The sequence below is a fragment of the Rattus rattus genome, chromosome 1 (genome assembly GCF_011064425.1).
Source record: "Rattus rattus isolate New Zealand chromosome 1, Rrattus_CSIRO_v1, whole genome shotgun sequence".
NCBI classification, from domain to species: Eukaryota; Metazoa; Chordata; class Mammalia; order Rodentia; family Muridae; genus Rattus; species Rattus rattus.
Genome location: NC_046154.1, coordinates 239,199,098 through 239,213,407, shown reverse-complemented (window position 1 = coordinate 239,213,407; position 14,310 = coordinate 239,199,098). Strand labels below are relative to the sequence as shown.

The window sequence follows — 14,310 nt, the reverse complement described above, 5'->3', positions numbered from 1 at the left end:
CCAAAGGGGTGGCTTCCAGGTCAGCGGTAGCTTGACTTCGCCAAATCCTATGACTGAAATGTCTGATGTCTTCAGCAACAGTATCTTACCCTCACGTTCTTCAAGGCAACCAAGATTGGGGTTGGGGATTTAGCTCAGTGGTAGGCTTGACTAGCTTAAGGCCCTGGGTTCGGTCCTCAGCTCGACCAAAAAAAAAAAAAAAAAAAAAAAAAAAAAAAGCAACCACAAGTAATGGAAAATACCTATCTTGGTTAGAGGAGGTCTCTTGGATCACACAGTATGTAAAAATAAAGTCTATATGAAGTTAAATGTAATTCTAAAACTATGCCAATTTCAGCAAAGGGGTTGATATTTGAGTTTAGAAACTTTTTAGTCTAAGAGACTTCTTATACATAGTATGATATTTAGTATCATCTCTGTACTCTACCTAGAAAACACTGATAGTGCTTTCATCTTTTGTGGTAAATCCAAAATTTGTTCCACATATTGCTGAATGTGCCATAAGAAACTAGAAGCAAATAATTTAGCTTCCTGGATTCATCACTAGACAAAAGGAAGGTAATAATGATATCTTTCCTCTGTAGTGACAAGGCAAATTTATGAATTCATAGTGGTAGGAAGACTAATAACGGATGAATAAGAATAAGAGTTATGTCACCAGGCAGACCATCAAACACAAGGGAAGAGTGGACAAAAGCAAAAGGCACAATAAAGGACCACACATCAAGCAGGTAGACATGATGATAGTACAGAGTCTATTATAGGGGTCTCTAGGTCCTGACACAGGAGGCCAGCTAACACAACCACCCACTTCAAATGGCCACAATTCCTGGAGAAAATAACATACTTTTTGAAATATACAACTGATTTTTTTATGAAAAAAATAAATTGCTCAATTAGTATACAGTTAAGTAGAATTCAGCACTCACCCTGAGCTTTGAATAGTGAAAAGGAGAGATAGAACTAAGAACTCTTCCAAGCAGAGACATTTGACCTATTATGCTGTAGGCAAGCATGTGGACTTGTAAAAACTATCTACTTGCATAAGTAGCCCTATAACACACACACATACACACACACACACACACACACACACACACACACACACACACACACACACTGTCTGGCCTGGAATAAAGATGAATTTTTAACAGGATAATGCTAGAAAAAGCTAATAATAGTGAGCAGAAAACTTCTTTCCCTGGGCTTCATATTTCCATACAGAGGAACACCTTTACTCTAGTCTCTACCCCAGCTCCCTTCATGGCAACCATTACAGCTTGTATAGGAGCTTAGGAAAGAACAGAGTCTGGTCAACATTAGCAGTCTTCTTCTCTTTTCAGTATTTGCCCACCAAAGAAAATATGTATTTCTGTTGGCTTACTCATGCTGTAAGTTACATGGAAACATGGTATGTGATGTTTATGACTAGCCAGCAAGACTTCATAATGTATTTGTCATTCCTCTTTACTGGTCCTTCTCTAATCCCAGTGTTAGCCTGTTGAAACTACATTTCCCTCTTTGCTCATTAAAGTAAACCATCACAACTTAAAATAGAAAATGGCTCCACATTGGAGAATCTCTAGAAATTACTGAGTAAAATAATACTTTTACTGAGAAAAAAATATTTTACTGGGTAAAGTAATAGAAAACCAATGAGCACATACCCACTGAATTGAAGAATATGGATGACCAATAAAGGTAAATGCACAAAGCTAATGGTGAGGATGATGACAAGTAAAATTCAGGGGTAATAAATGCATGTTAATTTATTTAAACTATAGTATTATTATATAATGTATTAATAGATTAGTTCTATTAGTATGTTCAATTTACATTTCAGGAATGTGAAGCACTGAGAGTTGGCTCATTAGTGAAGACCACTAGCCTTATAAATGACAAGGACAAAATTCAAAGCTTCATTATGTCCATAAACATTTTCAAAAAATAGCAAGCAAACAGACAGTGGACAGTGTCAGAATAAAATCAAATTTGTTTAGAACATCAAGGATTTCAAATAATGGGAACATAAAATTAAGACCATAATGATTTGTCCTGAATGATTATAGACATAACAGAACAAATTGGGTTCATAAGAAAAGAACACTATAAAACAGACACGCAGAACTTTCACAAATGCAAAAAGATAAGAAGAAAAAAGCCAAAAGGGAGTTAAACAATAAAATAGTTACAGCTAATACTTTAGAAAAGAAATGACATAATAAATTTGAGAAAAATACCCATGAAAATAAAGAGAACAAAAGAACTAGGAATTGAAAGTATTGTGTTCTATTAGTGGTCAAGATATGTCTGTTCATAATACCATAAAGAAAGAACACTGAAGATAGAAATACATAAGGTAGGATGGTGTTTAAGAATGGAGGGTGGGGCTCTTAGTTTATTCACCATTTAATTTACTCTTATAAAACTTACTGAAGTCTACTGACCTCAGGTTTACAGGTTCAGTTTAGTTTGACACTAATTCTAAAGAAGAAGGCACATCACGGTATATAATGAAAAATATCTTGAGATTGTTTATAGAAACATGAAAAAGAACTGTAGAATAAAGAGTCTCAACATATCACCTTAAAAAATCTCAAACTAATGCAAGGCATTGTACAAAAAGCAAACATATTCATATGAATAACAATGAGTTATATGCAGCATTACTAAGAGAAAATCTGAATCTAATCACCTTAGTAAAAAGTACAGGGAAGCAAAGAAAAAGAGGTAATCAAAGAGGGAACAAAATTAATATATTATAGACTGGTATTAACTTCTCAACAAAGATATTAAAAATTAATGTTCCATAAAGTAATATCAGAACAGAGAAGAAAACAGATGACAGTCTGTTTCGAACTTTATACCCACTTAAACTGTCAGTGAAGAGATGATAAAGTAAAGAAATCATAAGATAAAAATTGAGAGATGTTTCTATTAATAGACATTCACCAACAAGTCAGTAAAGAATGTACTTCCTAAGTGTAGTTAACTCAGAGGGAAGCTGAATTGTAAAGAGAAGAATGGCCCATTTATTAAATTAATAAGCTTGACATAAACCTAAGCAGTAAGTTAATCAGACAGCAGGGATTTTCTTTAATTTAGCCACAGAACATTGAAAAAATAATATTCTAAACAATCAGCAGTGGACTGAGTAGTAAGTGAGCATGAAACTTAAATAACTATAATTCATTGTATCATTCCAAAGAATGAGAGTAATAGGTACTTAATATCAATGGACATGCTCAAGTGTACTAAAAAATGGAAACAACAGAAAAAAATGTCATAACAATTGCATTTAAACTATTCCAACAGAATTAAAACATTTCCTGACCAGGGAAAGACTCTAAGCTGAGAAAGCCATTAGTAAAGACCAACAGGGGTCAAAGATGTGTTTGTCTGAACAAAAGAGGCTTTAACTATAGTCATATCAAGATTGAGGCTGAACTTTAGGAAGCTGAAGCTTATGTGAGTCTACCCTGAATTTCTTGTTCTCCTAGTAGAGGTTTTTGTCCTGTATCCCATTTCCCCATGTGATGGAGAGAAACAATGTCCATCAGGAAAGATGTCTAGTGAGGAGGCAAACTGCTAACATCCTTCACTCAGCATCCATCTTTCTCTTTTTAATAAACTCTCACACAAACTTTCCAGCATAAGATCTTTGCAAATAAAGATTAACTTACTTTGTGCTTAATTCTGATGATGTTTTCAGTGAGGACAATGATTCATATACATTGACTTGGAAATGGATCCAATAAAGTGCTAAGTTTTAAGATCTGTCTTGAAACATTGTGGTCAATATGATTATTTCCATATAAAATCATGCTGGCACATACGTTGGAGGAAGAATAATGACACAATAACTGGAATAGCCAACATTCTTAATGGTGTAGCATTAAATACGGTTTCATCGAACCACTTACTGACCAAATGAGATGCTATTCTTCACACGTATTTACCTTTAACAAACAAGGAAGCACATACACAAGAACAAAGGAGTTTTCTTTGCCCTAGAACACAGAGCTAACACATTCCACTAACGTGACTGAAGAATTCACAGAATGACTTCTTTATGATTTTTTTGTACAGTATTTATTATCTGAGATTGTCACAACAGGATATTCTCATCCATACAATCATGGTTAACAACAAAAAAGTCTTCATTTTGAAAAAGAAAAGTATACTTACTCTTTGGTTACAGAGTTGAAGAAATATCTACAAGGTGTACTCTAGGAAGGGGCTTTGATCTGTGGGAGTTAAAAATCTATTTAGTTGGAAACCACTTAACTTTGCTTTGCCCTGGTCTAGGATGCACATCTTCCACCCCACGATGCTGTTGCCCACAGAAACACAGTTTTTACTCCTCAAGGTTGTATAGGGTGCATTCCTGTAGATGATAGGGTTAAGATATATACAGAAACTTTTGGTTTTCAACTTCTAACTATTTGTATAATTAAAATAGACAGAGAAGCTGTAGAAGCCTGACATCAAACAAGAAGCTACAAAGAGGATGTGAGGCCATTTATGTGTTTGAGAAACAGGATCTCAATGAACAGAGCAAAGCAGATATTCACAACCATTAATGATCTTTATTCTTCCTTAAATGTGGAGTCAAAGACTGGCTATTTTAAAGGCTTTCCTTTGAAACATAAAATATATATTTTAAAATCATTTTCTTGCACTAATGCTGTGTAAGATTTTTTTAGTGGACCATGGGTTTCCTCCACAATATTTAGAACATTTAATCTGATGAATTACCTGAGTTCAGTTTGAAATCTTTATGGATCAACATCACAAAGATATCTACATAGAAAAGAAAGCAATAATCAAGCCTATACCCTTAGTCAGACTATGCCTAGAGTCACATTTGCTTGTCTCCAGGTTGAACCAACTTAAAGTTGGTATTTTGAGTTTGTTTGCTTGCTTGCTTGCTTTCCTTTATTCCTTCCTCCTTTCCTCCTTCCCTCCTCCCCTCCTTCCCACCCTCCCTCCTTCCTTTCTTCCTTCCTTCCACCCTTTATGGTTCTTAAATACTTTAACCTTCCTTCTAGCCCATTACCCACCAGAGGTAGTGGAAAAGAAAGTTTATTAGGATATGGGGAAAGTGGACCATTTAGAAATTGTTCTTTTGAGCAAATCCCATCTGTGTTGTCAGGAAATCAGCAGTTCCATTCACAGGGCATCAGTGGCATCTCAATCAATTCACAAACACTTCATGAATATACCAGCAGTCCAGGGCAGTAGTGTCGGGAGAGTAAACACAAAGCAGCAGCGGTGGCATGACCTAAGAGAAACAGCCCAGCCTCAGATAAATTGTCACAAGTCAGCAGGAAGGATTAGGATCAACAGGGATACCAGGAAAAGTTCTCTGCCTTGCTTCTCTCAAGATCAGTGAAGATGTGAGACCAAGAAACATTGCAAAGCTAGCTATGCAAGCCCACCTCCTGCCATTGTCCTTTGAGTCCTATTAATACTCCCTCCAAACATCATGTGTCCTCCACAGGTTATGCCTCATCATGTTTCTTCTCTCAGCCTGTGAGCCTGTCTTAGCAAAACTCCACATGAGTCTATATCAGCTGACCTCACTCTGCCAATCAGCCTGAGTCCACAGAAGCAGCAAGAAGCCTCCAGAACACCACCAGAAGTTTTGTGGTGCATTTCTCTCTGTGGAGTAAGACAGAACTCAGCTACTCAATGTAAGGTGAACTAATGCACGCGTGTAATTAGAGAAGAATCCTTCATCAAGCATCCTTTCATATGCTTGCCTTAGTAAAACATCCTTTCACCTGTTTCTGCTCAAGCAAATCGTTCCTTCATGTATCTGCTTTAGTGAAAACATCCTCTCACCTGTGTCTTTTTCAGTAAAATACCGCTTCACATGTTTTTCCCAACAAAACACCATCCGGCACAACTGACTTTCCAAAGAAACCATAATCAACTTTATGTGTCCCCAATTTTTTCCTTACCCAAGAAAATGTGAACATCACCAACTGCAACCAGATTAGAGTCAGCAGCTAATGTTCAAGCATACAAAACCGTTGACCTTCTCTATTTCTCTATTATGAGAATTCCTGTTTAACCTTCTACCACCTGCTCACCTTCTCTGTAATGTATTTCATGACTGCTCTAGATACTCTGAATGTTTATCTCACTTTGACTGCAGATCTTGCATGTGTCTGATGTGTCCTGTCTTCACGTCCCATCACTCATACCATGAACTCACAGTTAGAGACAGTTCGCTTAACATTTCCTAACACATAGAAATTTTAGAAATGACTTTGGGGTCCAGAGATATAGGCACATGCATCTATAATCAGAGGCTTCTCCAAACAATCACACGCATAGACTTTTCTATTTGAACATATTTACTCCTACCATTAAAAATCAGGGAGATGCTAGTGAGAGGGGATAAGACTTCAGTCAGGAATAACATGTTTTGTTTTGTCATTAGCTCTATTCAACAAAATACTGAAGAGCACTGAGTGTTCACATTTCAAACTTGGAGAGAGTGCATATTAAATATTCTCATAATAAAACATGTTCATTATTTGAGGTGACAGACAGATATGCTAACTAGCTCGGTTTCATTGTTAAACATTGTATTTATAAATCATAGCATCACTCTGTGCCTCAATATGCTGAATATATTTAATAATAAAGTACATTGAAGACTTGCTAAACAGTAAATTCTAAATGACCTCTTAGTAAAATATATTCAGTATTTGAGTGACAAATATCTTAACTAGCCTGGTTTCATTATTCCACGTTAAATTCATAAATCATAACATCATGTTTAGTCCCACATACTAATGGAACAAAAATTGTCAACTTTAGTAAATAAATAAATTGTTATTATTACCGTAAAAATAAATACTAGCAATCACAAGTGAAGATTTAAATGATAATGAGAAAAACATGGAAATGAGAAAATTAATGTAGCAATGACACACAATAGTTTTGTCAGTAAAAAAGCAGCGACGTTAGATAAATTTCATTACTTTAATTTATAATGCAAAGAATAATTGTGAAAATAATTTTGCAAACAATTAAAGAGCTTAAATACAACAGGCCATCATTCAGATTTGGTAATAATTGCTCTCAGAGCACAACACAGGGCCCCAAAAGGATTTTCACAAGACTCCGTCTATGGCCATTGGGAGAAAGATGACAACTTGAGAATGTGTTCTTTAGAGTTCTCTTTATTTTGATCCTTTAATCCATGCTCTTCTTACTCGCCTATCTACAGCTTTGTCCAAGTCAGCATTATAAAACCCTTGTGTCTGTGTCTTCATCAGCTCTGATCACTGTTAGAGCTGAGAAACTGAAACAGCAAGATGTTTCCTTCTGTGATTAATATGATCGCAGCTCCTTGAGGCCTGCGTTATAAGGGCATAAATCCCTCCAGAGCATTGGGACTCCACACTCATATTTCATTATCTCCCTCAGAGGCCTCCTCCAAGTACTGTCTACCACTCAGGGACTTTCAACATGTGGATTTGGAGAGGAAATGAAGATCACATAGCACAGTGTGAAAATATTTGTTTCTTAAATTACTTATTAAAACAAATGATCATAGAGGGAAGTCACTATGGGTATGAAATGAAAAAATGAGGAAAAGGGTAATGAACATGGGATTTGATAACTCATCCCCCAAGAGCCAGTTTGTAGGAAACGCAGTGGAGATCGGGCTCCCACTACAGCCAAATCTTGTCTATTATGTCCTATAATGGAGGGTCCATCAAGGCCATGAAGAGAAAGAACTATGTGGCCATCGCTGCAGACAGGCATTTCGGGATCCAGGCCCAGATGGTGACCACGGACTTCCAGAAGATATTCCCCATGGGTGGCAGGCTCTACATAGGCCTAGGCGGCCTGGCCACTGACATCCAGACAGTTGCCCAGCATCTCAAGTTCCGACTGACCTGTATGAGCTGAAGGAAGGTTGGTAGATGAAGCCTTACACCCTCATGAGCATGGTGGCCAACCTCTTGTATGAGAAACGGTTTGGTCTGTACTACACAGAGCCTGTCACTGCTGGCTTGGATCCGAAGACCTTTAAGCCCTTCATTTGCTCTCTGGACCTCACTGGCTGTCTCAGTGTGACTGATGACAACCAATCAAAGTGCAGAATCGTGGAGCCCAGTTCCAATAGATATATCTACAAAACACTTCCCACCTAAGGAAGTTCGCGAACATTGCAAACAACAGAGCAGAAGGACTATAAGAGTCGAGAGTTTACTATGAGATTTCTGTCGTCCGGCAATATCAAAAGCTATATCCACAAAGTCTCATAAATGTGCCTACCCAAAGGTAGGCTGAACACAGACAATGCCAATGGACACGGCAAAGTCATAAATGTGCCTACCCAAAGGTAGGCTGAACAAAGACAATGCCAATGGACAGGGCAAAGTAGAAAAAACAAACAAACAAAAAATCCCAAGAGGCCTCAGTCATACACAAAGAACTAGAAACAACTGAGTAAAGCTGGGAGTGGGATACATAGTCTTCCCTGGAACGGATCATATTAGTTGGTTTTCCAATGCCAAATGGTCAGTCCTGAGAATATACATATAAGTAACATTATATGGACTGAACAGGATATATTTAGGAATATATATATACATATATATATATGAATATATATGTATATATCCATGTAAAAAGAATTATTAACAAAAGAAGCCATGAATTTGAAGGAGAATAGGGTAAAGCATATGAGAAAGTTTGGAGGAGAAAAGGGTCAGAAGTATTGTAACTATACTGTAATCTCAATACATTTCTCCTTCCAACCCTCCCAATGTATCCTCTAATATATTCCTAACTGTATAAATACAACCCACTCAACAGTTTCATTAAATTTTCATTATGGTGCTAGGGTTGTAAACCGTCTCTTGGTTTCTTTGACTAAAGACATGAGGATGAGGTCTTTGGTTCACCATGCTACTCATTCTCAATCATTTGAAATGGTCTTATGCTCTTCAGTTGCTAGTCATTTTCTTGATCTGATTACAAATGTCCCGGGCTTCCCTCTAAAACCTAATTTTAATGATCTGGGTACAGTTCAATATAGCTGAATGCTGTCTATATAAGTGAGAGTGAACCCTACACATTAATCATCTTCCTTTTTCATTCCATTCACACCGCCAAATGCCCAGCTAGGAGACAGAGTAAACATCCTGTACAACTTCAGGCTGTGTCTGCCAAATCACTACTTCAGACCCCTTTTACTAAAATGTCAGCTTACAAAGGACTCAACATGCTTTTGTAAATGACTGATGAATCATCTGGATAATGTGGGTAATTGACCATCATCATAAAGATCCCCTTCCATTTTATGTGAATATATAAAAGAATGAATCTAATACTCAAACTGGCATCATTCTATGCCTAATCTTGACAGAAAGTTTTCAAATACTAAAAAGCGTGACCCTCCCAACCTGTAATGTTTATGTTGTAAGCTCAGCTACAAAGCCAGGGGATAGAGTTCTGAGAAATTAAACCCAGTGGGGCAAAAAATTAAATGCAAAACAAGCGGATCTGGGCATAGTTATTAATGAACTATAGAAGACACTGTATTGAACAACCCTTCCTCCTAAGTCTCCTTCAAGGCTCATGAATCCCCCTTCTCAGCTCCTGGCGGTACTTCATAATGGAAGTGGATAACTCCACCTAGCCTCACTCTTGGAAATTGCCTTCAGTCAAACAGATGTACCATGACCAAGATTACATACCTTTGTAGGCAACCTACATTCCATATGGGTCTATGTAGAGGTACAAAACTGGAACTTCTTGCTTCAAATTGGGACAACCCTGAAGATCCATCCTATCTCTAGTGTTCCCCACTCTGGGCTGAGTTCTCTGTATTAACTGGGTGAACTTCCACATTTGTAGGATCCCAACTTTCCTCACATCCTTCCAATGTATCCTTAAACAAACTCTGGTACATATATCAAATGTGTTTCTAAGAAACCAAGTAAGATTCATCTATCTCTAGTATGTTTGTTCATTTCTTTAGCAATTCTAGTAATGACCTTGACTAACAACATGGTCTTTATCATCCCCATTCTCCCCTTCAATTATATGACCTGTAGATGAATTCACTAAGACCTATGGGGTTGCGTCTATCTATTTATTCACCAACATGAACATGTATTCTCTACTTATTAGATATACGACCTTGTTTGTTTCCTTATAACCCTGCAGCAATTCAAATATCCCCCATAGAGAGAGTAAAATTGGTTTTGCATTATTATATAGTGTAAAATATTCTTGCATTCTCTCTAGGTCATCCTTTGATGGTCAAAGGACCCTTTCACAGAGGCAGCCTAGGGCTCAACAGTATACACTGGTATTTATCTTATGATTTATAACAGTAGCAAAATTACAGTTATGAAATAGTAATGAAAATAATTTTTTGGCTGAAGGTTGCCAAACATGAGGAAATATATTAAAGGGTCACAGCATCAGGAAGGTTACCACGAAGTGTGTCAGCTCCAAATTTTGGTAACTGCTGGATCAAGACAGATTGAGCAGAATCTTACCACATACTGCTCTCATCATTCTTCTGAATCTATTAAGACCTGGGCCTCTGATGCTTACAGAATAAGGCTATAATTAGCCAGAAAAATATCAAGAACTTCACTAAGTTTCGATTTCAGACAAACAAATGTGATTTAAAGATGAATATCTATGTTGTACTGTGTAGATTTTCATGCAGTACTTGGAAACATGAAGTAAGTTACCCTTCATTTATATGAAATTCAAATTTAACTGGATATTCTGTATTTTCAACTGAATTCTTGTTTATTTTTAAGAATTTAATATGATTACATAATTGTCCCTTGTCATGAAATATGTATAAAATATTGTAGAACATTCCCCATAATGTTCATATTTCTGGATGTGAAGACAAATCTATTTTTAAAATGACAATATTCCTGTGCTTATTGGTTGTACAGATACAATCTTATTGTTTGAATTTTCTTATCACTCAGGTCCTTAATCTGTAAAATGGGTATTATCTAGATCTACCTTATAACCCTGCTCTTAAGAAAGATCAGAAACACTGATAGACTGGAGAAGTAGCACTCACATAGTATACAGGAGCTTTTATGTTTGTTTGCCTCCCAGCACCATAAGAAAATCACTTCATTTAATGTAAATACACAAGCACAGATTCTTAGTTGACCTAGAAGAATCACCCAGAAACTACAGCTTTGGTCTAGTGGCTATACTTACTTTGAAAGTGTTCGATTTATATTACTATAATGCTTTTTAAAAGTCTAGAATGATTTTTCCTCTAGTGGATGTGAACAGCTGCCTTTTCTCCAAAACCAATGCCAGATTATATTAACTCATTTTAGCAATTAGCATGGTTGTGATTTTATCAAGTACACTTAATGAAAACCAACGTTCATAGTCTAAACTTGCAAGGGAGCGCTATCTTGAAAAATGACTATTATTAAGAATTGAAAATTCAAACTACTTCACAGAATAAATCAAATTTGCTACCTCCTCTCTCAAACTCCAGCAGAGGTCAAGGTTAAATTACCCTATGCTTTGCCAGCTTTTAAGGTGACCTGACTCCTTGAAGCTTAGCTCATCAGAACTGTGCTCAAATGAAGCTCGAGGCAGTGCACACGCTGTGAAGAAGGCTGGACTGTGGGTTATCTTAGAGATCAACTGTCTCGATGCCTTTAAGCAAGTCAATAAACTTCTCCAAGGCTCCACCAAACACGAAAATCAGACTGGCCATCTCTCAGCCTGGCCATTCTCTCACAATCTCTGGATCTACAGTTTGAGGTTTAAATAGCCATTTTAAGAATATTCAGCTAAGTCATGTGTCACATCTGCTTGTGTTTTATACAGTCCAGTATTTTGCCGAAAGTGAACAGCAGGAAATGCATTTTAGAATGTTTTGTTCCCTCATTCCTTCATATATTATTTATCCTCCTCAAATTTTTAGTAGACAGTAAAAAAATAACTGACAGGAGTCATTACAAAAAATAAAATAAGTGGGACAATAAGACTAGTGCCAAGACTAGTAGAGATACTCACAATGTTGCTGAACAAAATTACTACAGTATAATGGTTGGTGAGACAAAACAAAAAGGGTAGTATGATGAACTAGGACAGTTATACATCCTAAAATATTACACAAAGCAGAAACATATCTGCTTTTGCCAGGGGAAAAATTATTTACTTCCATTTTGTTCTTTGGCACAAAACTCTAAAGTGTACATTTATAATGCCATTGCTACATCATTGGAAGGGCACACACCTACACTATAGTAAATACTTCAAGGTTCATGGTATCACGCTAACATCCTGGCTGTCTCTAATCACTCACTCACCTGAACATGAGAGAAATACCATACATCGCACCATCAAAGACTGTTGACATTGCTTTACACTTTCAGTATATGCCACCTTTCAGATAGTGTTCTCTACACCGTCTAAACAGTGACTATTAGTTGCCAATGTCTGGTGAGAAATTGTGATATGGTTACTTCAGAATGAACCCAGTGTGCAGTATGCAATAAAGGCCACAGAAAATCATATCTAAAACCTAAAGTTTTGGGCAGAGTAGGCAAGCACTCTACACTGAACTCTATACCTTGTCTTCCTTTTCACGTTTTACTTTGAGAAAGAGTCATACTAAGTTTCCCAGGACAATTTCAAACCTGTGAGTCCCCTGTTCCACCCTCCAGAGTAGCTGGTACTTCAGACCTGCCCAACTTGGCATGGTTTAAATTACTAATTTATAGTGATTATAGCATTAGGACTTCTTGTCAGGTCTGTATGAATATACATTATTAAATTTTATTTCACATAAATCATTTTACCTTTTGAAATATGGCTACTACAAATTGGAATTATGTATCTGACTTCCACTTACTGCTCATAGTCAATAGTAAAGAGAGTAGGAATGCTATGGGCCATATATATCTTAACAATATGAACATTGTATGATATAATTACACTTAAATATTGATTCCAGACCTCTATGTTCTATGTCTTCTGGTCCTGTTAAACAGTCATTCAACTTGTCTATATTATGATAATAATCAGTAATAGAGAAACCAGAGAAAGACTGTGCTAATATTAGATAAACTTGAACTCAAGCCCCCATCTCAGTTATACCTCATTATCTCATTTTATTGCATTTTACCCTCTTTGACCTGATTGTTGTTATTCTGCAAGTATTCACTCAATTGAACATGCTTCCTATCAATTTACTCAACCTCCATCCACTACAGTCTTAGGACAAAGTTACTACTACAACTATACTTACTGAGTATAACTTGTAGAAGTAAAGAATTTCCCAAAGCTCACATAGCTCTGAAATTGAAAAGATGTGATTTGAGCACATTTGTTTAGTTCTTGAATCTATGCACACACACACAAAATCTGTGGCCAATTGCCTTCTAAATACTTATGTTTCTGCCCATAGACCTGGCTGCTCTCCACCTTGATGAGAGAAATACCTTTTTGCACTGCTCGACTGTCATTGCAGAGATGTGCAACTAGTCAGAGAGCTAAAAATAAAAGTTTGGTGCTAGGGCCTAAACAGGACATCTATATAAAGTTCCCCACAACCAAGGCTCAGGGAAAATCCTTAAAATGAGGCAGAAAATCCGACAGAGCTGATAGATATGGAGGAGTGTTGTGAGATGCAGACTTTTGGAGATGACAGACTATCACACTCAGAAATTCTCATCAGTCATGGTTACAAGCACAAGATTAAGCCAACTAAAACACTGACAGAGATGGGGTAGATAGACGATCTGTAGGCCCTCCCCCTTGCTGATGAACTGCTGGCAGTGGACAGTTTCTGAAGGAGGCAGAATGATTCTGTGTGCAGGATGTGGTCACCAGTAGATTTCATATGCTTCAGTAGAGGACCATGTATCCATACACTATGCAGTGCTAACTGTACTTAGTGAATTATATTTTCTAAAGATATGGACTTGTGGGGGACGGTTTAGGGGAGCATAAAGGGGGGAGTTGGAAAGGAAATAATTGTTATATATGATCATATTTTACTACATATGTGGACAAAATTCTCAATGAAAAAAATGTTATTGCACCTCCATCGGATGGCACGTGGGTCAGTACTGTTGAGCAGTATTGGTGACACTGGTGAGAATTTCAAAACAATAAACCACCTGGACACACGTCAGCTTGTGTTTATTGTCAACATTCACTGACAATTGTGAATTATGTCAGGAGCCAATACATCATTCCCTAAATTTAGTACTCCAAGTTCTCAACGATTGATGCGACTACTATGGATTTTATGAATGTTAA

The 14,310-nt window shown here is 36.9% G+C and overlaps 1 pseudogene; it reads left to right on the top strand.

Moving 5' to 3' along the window:
- The first annotated feature begins 632 nt into the window (after positions 1–632).
- On the top strand, positions 633–8,180 carry LOC116889818 (annotated as a pseudogene).
- Positions 8,181–14,310: the final 6,130 nt, after the last annotated feature.